Here is a 14920-nt window from a genome sequence, read left to right on the forward strand (position 1 = left end):
AGCTTCAACAGTTCTGTGCTTCTCTGAAGTCTTGGTTTGGTGTTTGAGGGCATGAGGGAGGGAATGTAAGCTAGAGAAGCTGCCAGATGTGTTACCTACTCATTGATTCAGTTAACTGCTGCACATCTCCAGTTAATAAGTATTTGGAAGGGAATATTGCATATTACAGGAGAGAAACCCTTGCTCAGAGCTTTCATGTGGCACACTGCAATTGCTTAGAATCTCTGCTTTGCAGCAGGAATGAAAACCAGGTTATTAAAAACATGGAGACTCATTTTTTTCCTGTAAGAAAGGTAAGTCTTTTTAATTGAGCAATCTGGTTTAGAGGCAAAGCTCCAGAGGCTGGTTTAATGACTTAAGAATCCAGTACAGCTAGTCCTGTTACAATGATAAAAGGTATAAATTAGGTAATTTGGGCTTTCTGTAAAGTCATTTAAATTGCCTTGCATCTTAATGGTTTGGTGCTGCATCTGTCTGTGATGGATTTCATGAAGGAGGGGGAGAGAGATGATCAGGAGATTGGGATGGAGTTTATCATCATGCCAAACCCAACAGTGGAACTTGCAGAAGCTTCTTATGTGTTAGTCAAGACTGCCATTATCATAATGAGCTTGCAAATGTCCAAGGTCATTTGCATTATTTCTCTAAGTCATTTACATGACAGAAATAGCATTGTCTCCCCTTCTGAAATAAAGTAGTGATGGAATAAAAAGCTCCTCTTCAGTAGCTCTATGATCAGTGTAAGCCTGGCTGTGACTTACAGCTTTTGTGCAGCTAGAGCTGCCATCAGTGACACTGGGGTAATAAAGTCCATCTTGGGAGTAAACTGGGGTAGGACACCTCCCAGGAATCCATTCTTTTTAATTTAGAGAACTATTCAAGTGTTAAAGCATCCATTTCAGGCTTTGTAGCTACGTGCTCTCCAATTCAGAAGTGAGAAGGAAGCCCCTTCTCGGGCTGCTGCCTTTGAAACCCTGGCAGAAGGCTCTAACAGGAAAAACCACCTAAACCACTCAGCTCTTTTAGCAATAAAATTAGGGCAAAATCTTGCAATCTCTTCTTGCCCTGTGACTCAGAGCTGCAAGGAGGACACAACTATTTTAAAGTGAATTTTGACTTTCATGGAATTCAGTCCTGGTGAGGCAATCTCATCAGGTTCAGTGAATCTGGCTGCCTGAGTGAGGGTTATTGCAGTGCGAGCATGCTATGGGCTCACACCCACAGTGAACAACAGGAGTCTCTCTTTGATGTTTCATCTCCTTTTCAGTAGGAAAAAAAGAAAAGAAAAAAAGAAAAACCAGTTGTGTGGAGCATGAGCAGCTCCAGAGCTGCCTGTCTGCCAGCTGAGAAGAGTCTGGCTGCACAAAAGCCAATCTTATTTCTACCGGAATCCCTCCTTTCGTTCACAGAGCTGCCAGCGTGGTCTAGACCGGCCCTGGTGGGTCCATCAATCCTCCTGGAGCAAACAAGCAGTCAAATGCTAAATAGTCAAGACAACAGTGGTTGTATCTCCCCAGAACTGGCAAATGGATGCAAGTAAATCAATACTGGAAAACCCTTTGCCAAATCATTGTGTTTCCAGGAAGGCTTTCCAGGACCATTGCCTTATTGGAAGGTTCTGTGCACACACATCCACCCACGTCAGTGAAGTACCTCAGGAGTACCCTTACCACTAGGTTACTTTAACCTTGTCACATCAATGCTTCCAGAAATGAGACACTCTTTAAGAGTCTCCTGTGTGCTCACTGCAGAAAACCCCCACAGCTGGAGGTATTTGTGTAAAAAACTATTTCTTGTCATTGATATAATCAGTGTAGAAGATGGCATTGATACCCCAGGAAGGTTTGTTTTCACACAGCAGGGCTCTGGTGAGACCTCATCTGGAGTACTGCATCTAGGGCTCTTGATAGAGGAGGGATAAGGACCTCATAGAGCAGGTCCAGAGGAGGGCCATGAAAATGATCAGGGGCTGGGGCACCTCTGCTGTGAGGACAGGCTGAGGGAGCTGGGGGTGTTCAGCCTGGAGAAGAGAAGGCTCTGGGGAGACCTGATAGCAGCCTTCCAGTACCTGAAGGGGGCCTAGAGGGAGGATGGGGAGAGACTGTTTACAAAGGCCTGCAGGGACAGGACCAGGGGCAATGGCTTCAAACTAGAGAAGGGCAGATTTAGATCGGATGTTAGGAACAAGTTCTTTACTATGAGGGTGGTGGAACACTGGAGCAGGTTGCTCAGGGAGGTGGTTGAGGCCCCATCCCTGGAGATATTCAAGGTGAGGCTCAACAGGGCTCTGGGCAAGCTGATCCAGTGGAGGATGTCCCTGCTGACTGCAGAGGGGGTTGGACTGGATGAGCTTTGGAGGTCCCTTCTGGACCAGATTATTCTATGATTCCATGATCTAGCAGGGATCTAGTTGGGGACAGCCCTGCTCACTGCAGGAGGCTCAAGAGGTCTCTTCCAACCCAGAGCATTCCATGATTTTGTGAAGCCACTTCTAGGAAAGTGTATTCAAGAAGCCCACAAATGATAACAATCTGTGAAGTCAGACAACTTCCAGGGGACTTGTGTGTGTGTGTGAGTGCCTAGAATAACACTTTCCTAGAATTTATTGGCTTTGTTGCTGGAGTCCTGGAATTACAATTGGTGTTCAATGGATGTATTAAATTGTCACTTGGCATTGCTTCAGAGCAGTTATTTCTATGCAGTCTTATTCAGGAGGTACAAAAAGTCCTTGAAACGGAAGGACACGAGTAAGGTTTTCATAATGTGGGTGGACAAATAGTAATTAAGTAACCCATGAAGAAACTCCTAGCATGAGCTAATTAAAATATAAATGCAGTGCTCTCACCTGCTGCTTGCTGCCCTAAATCTCTTATGCAAGAGCAGCATTCAGCAGAGGGGACTGGGGAGCCAGCGGAGGCAGTGTGAGTTTAGAGAGCATGGAGCTCTTTCTGTGACTTGCCTCTTTGGTCAGGTAGGAGAGGGGAAACAAAGCAGCCCTCTGAACCACTCTAAAGGAGAAAAGTTGCATTAGCTGTGGTCAGCCATAGTCTGAGAGAGACTGCAAGGAAGACTGCTAGGTGCAAAGCACTTTGTCTGTTCTTTTTGACAGCAGCAGAAGCTGTTCTCACCCGGAATGGCTAAGGTTCGGTCATGCACTTGCAGGTCTCCAGAACTGTCTTCCCATGAGCATGGCACATCACAAAGCAGCTATGGGAGTGTTGGTGAGGTGGAAATGGGAGTCCAGACACAGGCTAGCTCACACTGCTGACCTTTAGCAGCCTTTCTGTCCAATAGGTCCTTAATAGCAAGAGTAGATGTTAGGCAAATTGCAGCCTAGTACCTCCCAATCAGTTTGTCTGTATCTCATGATGCATTAAGGTATTTTACAGCTCTAAGTAGAGCTCAGTGTTACACACAAGTGACTGTAAGAGGAGAGGTGCATTTGGAGCTACTGGGCCATGCTGTGCTTTTACTCAAACTGAGACAAGGCTGTGCACATTCCCTTTTCTTTCAAAGTTTGTAGACCTAGGGCTTGACTCATAAAGCAAATAATCCTTCTCTCATCTACCAGTGTACTCTGTTTGTTTTGCTCATGTAAATAAGCTTGAGGTCATTCCCAGCACAGATAACACAGCTAGGATTTGTCCATATGAGAAAGCTGACCCCCATGAGCCAAGCTGATGGGAACTGGTCCCCTCTTTGGCTGAGAGAAAGTGATCTTTCCCCATGTCCCCATGCTGTCAAACCAAACGCAGATGTCTTCACAGATACCAGCTGTCCCCAGCCAGGTGACTCATTTCTAAGGCTGGAATATTAAAAGCAGAGTCAACAGAATCATTTTTGTATGTCCTGCAAAGCCCTTGGGAGATTGCATTTCTGGCAAGCAGTCTGCAGGAAATGCCCTTGCACCTGCCTTGAGCAGCAGGGCTAGGATTAATAGTCCTGTCCACATCCCAGCAGTGAGTGAAGCACAGAGTATTGGTCCTGTTGACTCTTGGTAAGGCTGTGACTGTGCATCCCTGTTCCTGGTGAGATCCCACTCTACAGCCAGGTCTGGTTTACAGCTCTGCTTGCTCTGCAATTAGACTCCATGCTTGTGTGTGTGCTGGGGAATGTCCCCGTGATGAAGACAATCCTCCAGTCCCTTCCATTTAGCAATCCAGACAAATTAAGTTAAAAGAATCACAAAGGAATCTGTGAAAAGATCTGACCAGCCATAAGTGGTAAATCAGATCTCAGCTCCTCTTGATGAAAATGGTACCCAAGGCATGATCTAATCCACCACCTGGCAGACATATGGTGCGTGGTCTTTGTTTACCAATCCTACCGACGTTGTCAGTCGATTTACTACAGCACACCAGGCTTTGTTTCCCATTTATGTGCCTCTTGCTGTCACTTTTCTTATAACTGTTGTCCTTTCTCTGCAAGATGTTGGAATCCAGAAGCAGACCCTTGGGTGCAGCTGAGCATCGTGACCAGGCTCAGCTGGCTGCTGGCTGCGGCTGGCTGCTGTGCTATTTGTGGGCAGTGATGGCCTGAAGCGTGTAGATGCCTGCAGGACCCTGCCTGCTAGCAGCTCCTTGTTGTTTTGTTGGGGCTGCAGTAAAGCAGCTGAGGCTCAAACCCCTAAATTCCCCTGCTGCTGGCAAGAGAGGCAAACCAGCTCTGGAGACTCAGTCACTTGTATCTTTTGGGGACGATTTGGCATCTCTGGGGCACAGCTCTTGCTCCAATAAGCCACCTAAGCATACACCCTGAACTTCACAGGGTATGCCTTGCCTCCTCTTCTCCAGGCTTAACAGCCCCTGTCCCCTCAGCTGCTCCTCAGCAGACGTGTGCTCTAACCCTTCACCAGCTTCTTTGCCCTTCTCTGGGTCTGCTCCAGCAGCTCAATGTCTTTCTTGTAGTGAGGGAACCAAATTTTTCCAGGTTGGACTTTCAGAAGGACTTTATTATTTATTTTTAGGCATGTGGTCAGAGATGTGGCTTTGGTGGCTTTTAGCCTTAAAAAAGATCTGTTCTTTTCCCCACACACACCCCCCTCACCTAAGAGCCAATTTTCTCCTCTGCCTGGAAAGCCTGTGAGCTTAGAAGCTGTGATCCTTATTCTCAATTTTCACCAGTGCAAAGCAAATGCATAAGCAAGGACAGCCAATTACCCACCTCAGAACACAGGAAAGAAGCAGGTCCTAGTAAGGCAGAAAACCCCCCACCAGATTGCCTATTACTGAAACTTTAACTTTTCTTGGACCAAATTAGGTATGAAGATAAGAGAGGAAATTAAAAGTTGTAGTGGAAGCAGCCTGGGAGAAGGAGAATGCATTTAAAGCCTGCAGTGAAATTTGTGTTTGGCCTGCTGATTGGGACTCACTCTGTGCATGAAGAACTCACTCTCCAGGCTGTTCCTTCTCAGAGACAAACCCACTACCAACAGCTGCTGCACTGAGTTTGTCTGGAGAGTGATTAATTGCAGATGTGCTTTGCATGGATGTGCAGAGGCTGTGGAAAGTGGATGCAGAGAACCCTTCTGACCTTAAAAATATCCTCCCAAATCTGTGGCTCTCGTATTGTTCTCCTTAAATATTTACAAATGAAGCAATACCCACAGTACTTGGAGAGCTGTTACTGCAAGTGCTCTTTCTGTGCCTGTTCTGTGATTAAATCATTTTCTGCCTGGCACAGTGCCCAAGGAAAAGGGTTTTAAAATGTTGCACGAGGAAGAAAATCTCCAAAGCTTTTCAGAGTGGTTTAGAACTGATGCCAAAGCTGTGAGGCTTGGAGCTGTCCTGAAAGTGATGTTTTTGTATCTGGGAGTGTGAAGGTGTGTTAGCATCTGCCTGTGTCTGCTCGCAGGAAAGCAGAGCAGTAGCTGCTGTGACTCCTACTGAAGGGTGTCACTCGGCCATCTGCAACCCACACCTGCGGCTGGAAGAGATAAGACCATTATTCATGGTGGCCTCAGCACTGGTGAGGCTGCACCTTGAGCACTGGGCTCAGTTTTGGGCTCCCCACTACAAGAAGGACATTGAGGTGCTGAAGTGTGTCCAGAGTAGAGGAAAGAAGCTGGGGAAGGGGCTGAAGAACAGGGCTGCTGAGGAGCAGCTGAGGGAACTGGGGGTGTTTAGTGTGGAGAAGAGGAGGCTGAGGGGCTCACAGGAGGTCAGGGGTTGGAAGGCACCCAAAGAGATCTTTGAGTCTAACCCCTCTGCCAGTGCAGGACCATACAATCTAGCTCAGGTCACACAAGAACATATCCAGACTGGCCTTGAAAGTCTCCAGAGAAGGAGACTCCACAACCTCTCTGGGCAGCCTGCTCCAGGGCTCTGGGACCCTTACAGTAAAGAAGTTCCTCCTTTGTTGAGGTGGAACCTCCTGTGCTGCAGCTTGCATCCATTGTTCCTTAGCCTATCACAGGGAGCAAGTGAGAAGAGCCTGAGGGAGACCTCCTTGCTGACCCTCCACCAGGAGTGCATTTCTGTCAAGAGGAACAATCCCTGTTACTGGACCCGAAGGTCAGGGGCTGGTAAAGGGGGGTGAGCAGAGTTAACTCTCTTATGCATAGTCCTGGGAGGACTCTATAGCAAAAGAGGTAAAATCCCAGCACTGTGACTGTGTTTGTTCTTCACCTGCCAGACTTGTGATAAGGTTTCAGAGTGCACCACTGCCCTGGGCAGGCTGTTCCAGGGCCTGACAAGCCTTTTGGTGAAGAAATATTTCCTAATATCCAACCTGAACCTCCCCTGGTGCAACCTGAGGCTGTTTCCTGCTGTTACTTGTTGCCTGGGAGAGGAGACTGACCTTTACCTGGCTCCAGCCTCCTTTCAGGGAGTTGTAGAGAGCAAGAAAGTGTTCCCTCAGCCTCCTTTTCTCCAGGCATAAACAACTCCAGGTCCCTCAGCTGCTCCTCACCACCCTGGTCTCCAGACCTTTCACCAGCTTCATTGCCCTCCTCTGGACACGCTCCAGCACCACAATGTGTAGGGAGGGCCACAAAGCTGAAGCCAGGATTTGAGATCCATCACAGCAAGCCAATGCTCAGCAGTTGTGGCAGTAGGTAGGATCTGTGCTCCCCCAAAACCTTTCCCAACAATCTGGGCAATCCCACAGAATTTTACCTTTGGTCTCTAGTCTCCAAGCAACAAAGGGGAGACAAACTCCTCTGTTTCACTTCTCACTGCCCTGCTGGCTGCCCAGCCCCACTTCCAAGGGACTTTCTCTTTGTGCAGGCAGGTGGAGGCTGCTGTGGCAGAGCTGAACCACCCAGCACTGTGCTCACCACAGCCCTGACTGCTGCTCAGGAGAAGAGATTGTGCATTTCTCTGCCAAGTTTGCTGCCAGTAGCACTGTGATGAATAGGGGAATGATTTGGCCAGTTGCCTGTGTTTAGTTGACAGAGTGTTTGCCTTTCTTGCCCACTGAGCATGCAAGACAAAATGAGTCCTGGTTCTCAGACTGCTGTTTAGAGAGGAAAGAGGAGTTGGCCCTTTCCATCCTGGCTGCTGGGTCCTCTGCAATGAGGGCAGAGCTCCTATGACTTTGAGCTTGCCCTTACTAACACTTTCACCATGGAAGAGGTTTCTCAGGGCACCTACTGCTGTAAAGTGCTTCTGTGTTTCAATTCCTCCTGCCCTCAGCCACAAATGGTAGCAGGAGGGGGAATGCTCCAGAGTGTCAAAGAGGAAGGTATTTTTTGGAAAGCTGAAATCAAATGAGGAAAACAGAAAATGATTCTGCCACTGCTGAAATACCAATCCAATGCCATCTTGCTGAGCCCTGTGTATGAACAGCAGCACCAAACGCCCGAGCATGTAGCTGATACCAGCACTGGGTTTTAGGGAGCAGTTCGGAGCTGGGTGGCTCATTACAAGCAGGCTGCTGCTCATTATTCACCTTGGGCAAGGGTAGCTACTGCAACTACAAATGAACCTAATTAGAACTATTGCTCTGAATAGAATAATCACACCAGATCAGCTGATGGGAGAAGAGAGTCAGGTAAGTTTATCCAAGGCGCTGCAGGGAATTAATATCGTATTAATGAATGGAAACGGCGTAACGCACTCGGAGGAGCTCGAGCCCAACGTTAAAGGGGATGCAGATGGGAAGTGATTTGGTTTATTCCTCATTGTGCTGTTAATTGTTGTTATTGTGGATAATTATAGTGAGCCCATCTCCACTGCACTGAGGCAGGCTATCCTCTGGATTGTGGACAAACAGGAATGGTATACAAACAGCTTTACCCTGCCACACAAATGCTGCCAGGTACTTCAGAATCCGTGGGCTTAGGGGGATTTACATGATCAAAAGTGACAATTTCCTGGAATATAACTCAGTGCAGGGAACTTTCTGCCAGTGCAGCATGGAAATTGCTTATTTCCAAGTGTGTCATTTCGTTGTCATTATCCCAGCACAAGATTTGGGCTCATTTCACGACAGAGAAATGGAATTACACACTTTGTTATATTCTTGTCTCTGCTTAAGAGAGTGCTGCAGGATCACTTCTAGGCCTGCTCTTCTTAGAGGATGATCTCCTTATGGTCAAGAGTGCTCTGGACCAGGACTTCTTCCCAAGTGCTGCTCAGGTGCTGTGGGCACCACAGCTTCTTGGCTCTTGATGCTTGTGACTAGTTTTCCCAGGAGCTGTTGATGCCGTGGTAGCTGGCTGATTGAGATCTGGAAGTCATGTGGTTGTTTTAGTTATGGGTGTAAATTAAGGCAGGAATCTTCTTCCTGCCATGCAGGTGCAGTTTGCAGCCAAAATTCTCAGGAGAGATGGGCCTCATAGAACCTTTGAACATGTAAGTGTGCTCCTGAAGCAAGCTGAAGAGCCAGATTTAGCTCGGTTTAGAGGACAAATGTCGCTGTGTTAAGTAAACAATTGGCTTAAATTTAAACCCATTATTTTCTCCGTTTTTCCCATCTGGTTTTCAGGAGGCATGAGGGTTTCAAGCAGCTGAGCTGAGAAGAGCCACACATTTGAAGGAGAGCAGCTAATGCATTTAGCACGAGGAAACTATCTAGTCAGTCTCAAATTGCGTTGAAAATGTGGGTCCTCCCCAGTGGAGCTTGTAACAGACACAGCAGGAATGTAATAAACATGGGGGAAATGCCAGAGAGAAAAACTATGGATGGCATGTGAAATGAGGAGCTTGGCCCAGGGGTAACTCTTCTGCTTTGATACATTTATCACATCAGAGCTGCAGATTTGCTGCCTGTGGTCTCCTGTGTAAGTGACAGAATGGATGATAGGCAAAAGCAGTTAACCCCAGTACTGCTGTGGAGCCCTGCACCTGGGGGTAAAGGAGGAATTCTTTCTGCACGATGCCAAAAGTAAGGCTGAGATAAAGGATCTTCTAATGCAAGGGGTGTTTGCATTTTTCCAGATGGGGAGAGCCACTTCTCAGTGTCATGCTCCCACACGTGGAGCAAGGGCTTGGAGTCTTGTACCGCTTCATGGGGGGCTTGATTCTACTGCTGACATTTACAGGTCCTAAACTCTTCTCCATTAGGAGACTTAGCAGAGTATTCGTTTGACATGTGTAGCTTGTATTGAATGAAGAGAAGCTGTTGACAGGACACAGGGAGCCAGGCTCTTCCCCTCGCTGAACGCCTGCATTCCTGCGTTTTGCATGCCAAAGCCTTTCTTGAATCCCTCGGTGTCGCCTGCGCTGCCGATGCGACATCCAGGGACCCAGCGGTTTATCTGCTGGAACCAGATGTTCCAACAGAAACATTCAGACGAGCTGGGCAAAACCGGCACCGAGGTGAAAAGAAAAAAAAAGGCAAACCACCTTTTAATTAGGTGAGGAATCAAAAGCATGTGGCTTGCCTGTGAGGTGAGTTAGAAAGGCAGCTGAGCTGCTATGAAACAGAGCTACATCAAATGCCATCTGAGCCTGAGAAGCTGCTCTGCCAACCTTGAGACTCTTCATACTCTCATTAAAAAATGATAATGTTGTCAACCTACTTAATTTCCTTTCTGAGTATATTTAATGCCTTCATGGAGTTGGAACAGGGTGAACAGCAGTGATGGCTCTGCAGATGGGTGCTGTGGAGCTGCTCAGGAGTGGTACTTGGCACAAGCAAGGTGACCTTGTGGGAACGGAGCAGAGGAGACGGAGGTGTGCTGCTGGCAGCTTCTTAGATGTGCATTAAAAGATTGTCCCTTGTTCAGGGGGAGAACTTTAGGCTGGTCAAATGATCCACTAATTTCAGTGCAGAGAGAGGAAAGTCATTGTAAGTTTCAAACAGGAGAGAAAGCAAGCTATGTCTGTATAAGAAACAAAGTTGAGAGAGGACTGAATCTGCAATTCCTGATGCTAGGCAATCCAAAACTTTGGCTAAAGAGTCAGGAATTGTGCTCAGTCTCAGCCCTTAGCTCTCTCCTAGGATTATGTGGGTAGAACCACGGCTTTAATTCCCCATTAATGTGAGATCAAAAAGGAAACAAGTGCATTGTAACAAATCACTGCAAGGGGCTGTCAAAGGGAAGGATTTTTGCATTTCCCAATGGTTTTATCAACGGAAAGAGGTTGCAAATTTTAGTCTTTTGTTTTGGTTTTGGCCACACTGAAGCTTTACTTGTCTCAAAAATGAACAATGTCCCAGAAGCAATTATCAGCAGAGTTATAGAATCATGGAATCGTAGAATTGTCAGGGTTGGAAGGGACCTCCAGGATCAGCCAGTTCCAACACCCCTGCCATGGGCAGGGACACCTCACACCGCAGCAGGTTGCTCACAGCCACCTCCAGCCTGGCTGCAAACACCTCCAGGGATGAGGCTTCCACCACCTCCCTGGGCAACCTGTGCCAGGCTCTCACCACCCTCATGGGGAAGAACTTCTTCCTGACATCCAATCTGAATCTCCCCTTTTCTAGCTTTGCTCCACTCCCCCCAGTGCTATCACTCCCTGACACCCTAAAAATTCCCTCTCCAGCTTCCTTGTACAAAACAGATAGAAACTTGAACAGAAAGAAAAGAGGGAGGTGCAAACCTTTCCCTTCTGCTGCTAAAGACAATTCAAACTTTAAAGCTCTTGAAAGGTCATTGCTGAAGGCTAAACTTCTTCCAGGACCTGTGAATGATGCTGGAAAAGCACAGTAACAAATTTTAAGGGGCTTTATGACTCCACCACAGCAATCATTAGCACCAGCTTGGCCAGTTTCCTTGAGGATTTGGTACATCTACCATTCAATAGGCACAAGGTGAAATCCAAAGTCAGTGGTTTGCTCGATTTCTCACTTCCTGAAGGGATGTACTGCCTCAGAGACAGGCTTCTGTGGGGCATAGGAAGAGAAGAATTGCAGCTAGGAAACCTAACTTTGTGAGGAGAAGAAAACAACTCTGTGGTACTTGAGTCAATGCAACTGCCAATGAAATCCTTCTAATGATGCAAGGGATCCTGGTTTATTCTTGGTCCTCAGTCACAGCATCCTGTTGTTTGCTGGACTTCTCTGGCTGAAGTCACCCTTTGCCTGGAGGCCATGCTGCAGCTTGGCACTCTTCAGAGAGCTAACAGTTGCCATGTTTACCTTGGCTCCATTTAGAATGGTCCAAAGTGCTTGGAAAACAGCAGAGACGTGCTTTTGAAATGTCAAAGTCTCCTCTTTGGACAGGTTGCTAATTATATTATGCTCATTGTGGATGAAAAAGTCAAGGTCTGGATCACTGAAAGAGTGAACCCAGCAGCACCTGTTGCTACCTGCAGACATGCTCAGCAACGTGCACCTGAGTGGGGAAATGCTTCAACTAAGCATTTAAATACTGCTTTGTGTCCAGAGACGTGCCCAGCAAATGCAGCACAGTACAGCCAGAGCTCCAGAAAATCCCTGATGTGCTGCCACTTAAGAAGCAAGAGGACATGCAGCAGCTTTCTGGGTTGCTTTCTGGAAAATTAGGTGTACAGCCTTGGCACAGTCTGTGCATGCAGGTATTCAGCCTGGAGACAATACAAAGGCACTCAGCTGCACTCAGACCTGTCAGCAGTTATGTGCACAGACAACAGAGCTCTTTGGAAGGGGTGCCCAGCACACTTCAGAGGATAATGCAGTTACATGAACAGGATCAGTGAAGGGACCTTTGTTAGCATCACCTCTCATTGTCTTCCCTCCTGCAGCCCTTATGCCTTTTTAAATGTTGGGTTTTTTTCATTGCCATACATATGGCCAGCCACAGGCAGTGTAAATACCCAGAAGGAAATCTGTCCAACAGCTTCTAAATTGGCTTCTGCGTGTCTCATGTGATGTCTAATTGGCAAATATTTATAAGCATTCTGGATATTTGACATGATGCTTTGTTTAAAGACTTCATCTCCAATCCAGCATGGAATATTGCTGCCTTTCCCTCCCCCTCCTCTCTCTCATCTTTCTTTCCTTTCTTTCTTATCTGGCAAACTTTTCTCTTGATGTTTATACATTTTCCTCTCTAGGGTGTGGGGTTTTTTGCTGCTGCTGCTTCTCAAAAGGTTTATCCAAGCAATGAAGTATTTCTCCCCGTGAGATGTATGATTCTGTGATGTGGATGAAATACAAAGAGCCAAGAGCTTCAAGGAAACATAAAAAGCAGGCCCTGTGCCTACAGCTTTCATTTGCACAGCAAATGTACTGCTCCCCAGCAGAGCCAGATTTCTGCTGAGTCCGTGGCTCCTGCATTGCTCTCAGGGGGCTGGGTTCAGCTGGTTTGTGCTGGGCACTTCACCTGAGCATGCAAAGGCTTTGGGGCACTGTGACAGCCCCAGTCAGAGATGCTGGACCTTCCTGTCCAGTAGTTCCAAAAGTTTTGGATTTGTGTGGAAACCCTCAAATTCCAGTGGAGCAGATTTGTAAGAGACAATATACCGTGGCCAGAGGCCTTGAGAAATGGTGGCTTTAATATTTCAGCATCCTCCTGTCTGTGCTCCCCTTTTCCTCCTTTTATTTGGTCAAAAAGCAGAAAAGAGAAGCAGCATTAGGTAGCTTGCTTTTACTTTCCCCATGAAAAGGGCTGCAGATTGCATCACTCTGAGCCAGATCTGTGGCTATATATTGAAAGGGAAACTCATCTGTGATACTTGCTTTTCTGATTAGAGGTCTGACCCTGAAGCTTTAGCACAAGCTAACAGAACAAGGAGCTGTGTACAGGACAGCAGCACAACCTGTGAAACCTGGAACTCTCTCTTGCTATAGAACAGAATGGCTTGGAGGATGGATGCAATGGAGTGGAATGGAATGGAATGGAATGGAATGGAATGGAATGGAATGGAATGGAATGGAATGGAATGGAATGGAATGGAATAGAATAGACCAGACCAGACCAGACCAGGTTGGAAAATACCTTTGAGATCATCAAGTCCAACCTACCACCCAACACCATCTAATCAACTAAACCATGGCACCAAGTGCCTCATCCAGGCTCTTCCTAAACACCTCCAGTGATGGTGACTCCACCAGCACTCTTCTTACAATATTTACTGACCTTCTTGATTGTGGTTCCTGTCCTGCTCTCTGTGGTTGTTATTTGGAAGCAATTCATAGGAACTGAATTAAATGTCCCAAACGATGGCACAGGAAGTGATTTTCCTGCCCAGGTTGTTCTGTAGCTGTGTGCCATGCCCTGTCCCGTGGGTCTGTGGCCCCATTTCCAATAACAACTGTGCAGTGAAGAATCCCAGAATCCCAGCATTGTGGGGTTGGACCTCTGGAGATCATCCAGTCCAACCCCCCTGTTAAAGCAGGGTCACCCATAGCAGGTTGCCCAGGATTTCATTCAGGTGGGTTTGGAATTCTCCAGAGGAGGAGACACCACAAGCTCTCTGGGCAGCCTGCCCCAGGCCTCCACCACCCTCAAAGGTAAGTTTTTCTACAATTACAACCAAAAAAAACCCTTCAGACTGATTGGCAAATTCATCCCTCTTCAGAACCCCTGAAGCCCAGAGGATTGTTGCAGTCCTTCACTGAAACACTTCCCTGCAAGTATTTCATCAGCATCGGCAGGGAACAAAGCCAAGCCCGTTCCTGAATCTAGGACTGGAAAGGTGGTTTGTAAATGCACATCAAGCTGATGGATGTTCATAGTTCCTGAACCATTGTCCCCACTCTGGTGCCTGCTGAAGGCTCATCTGCACTGAGGGCTTCAGCAAGCCCCAGACCTGCTCACTGCAGCATCTCTGTGTGCCGTGCAAAGGGCCCTGTGGTGCTGGCATTTCAGAGGCAGGTTCCCACGCATGACCCTTGACCATGATTGCCTTTTAAATCGTGGGAGTTGTAAGTAACTACCTAAGATAAGTTACTGGTCTTACCTTTTCTCACTTCCCATAGCTTTTTTTTCCACAGACTGCATCCCTCTGACCCGAAAGAGCTCTTTTCTGAAGAAATCTGGGTGGGTTTGAACAGATGTGGAGACATGACAGAGTTCATTTAGAACATAATCAACAGATAATAATAGGGTACTCAGAGAAATTGCAGCGAATGACAAGTACCATCAGCCTTTTCAAAACAGCAGAATTAGCCATTTTTAACTCCACATGCACAACAGCCTCAGAAGCAGCAGGAAATGGCTAATTTGGACTCCTTTTATTATGTTCTAGCCTTTTTTTTTAAATGATATTGTAACATTCTCCAGCATTATCCTGATCCTGCCCTGCTCTGTGGGAAATGAAACACTGTTCCATGTGGCATTTGAAGCAGACTGGCTCTCTGGTCTGCTTCATCTTCCACCCTGAGACCTGACAGCAATCAGCTCGTTGGGACGGGGCCTCAGCATCCCTCAAGTGTGAGCTGTGGTTCTCCATGCTGCAAAGATCCATCTGGTTCATGAAGCTCCTACTCCTCACCTTCTAGGATGTGGTAGCTGATGGGAGCAGTCTGGAAGGTTTGGGTTGCTGGATTGCCTGTGTCTGGCTTTGCAGTGCTGCTGAGAGGACTGAGCTGGATTTTGTCTCTCCAG

General features: G+C 47.2%; 1 protein-coding gene across 1 annotated transcript in view; it reads left to right on the plus strand.

Moving 5' to 3' along the window:
- Positions 1 to 14920, plus strand: part of TRPC7 (transient receptor potential cation channel subfamily C member 7) — a 73347-nt gene that overhangs the window by 8389 nt on the left and 50038 nt on the right. The gene's annotated exons all lie outside the window — the stretch shown is intronic.

This window comes from Dryobates pubescens, chromosome 16 (genome assembly GCF_014839835.1).
Source record: "Dryobates pubescens isolate bDryPub1 chromosome 16, bDryPub1.pri, whole genome shotgun sequence".
Lineage (NCBI taxonomy): Eukaryota > Metazoa > Chordata > Aves > Piciformes > Picidae > Dryobates > Dryobates pubescens.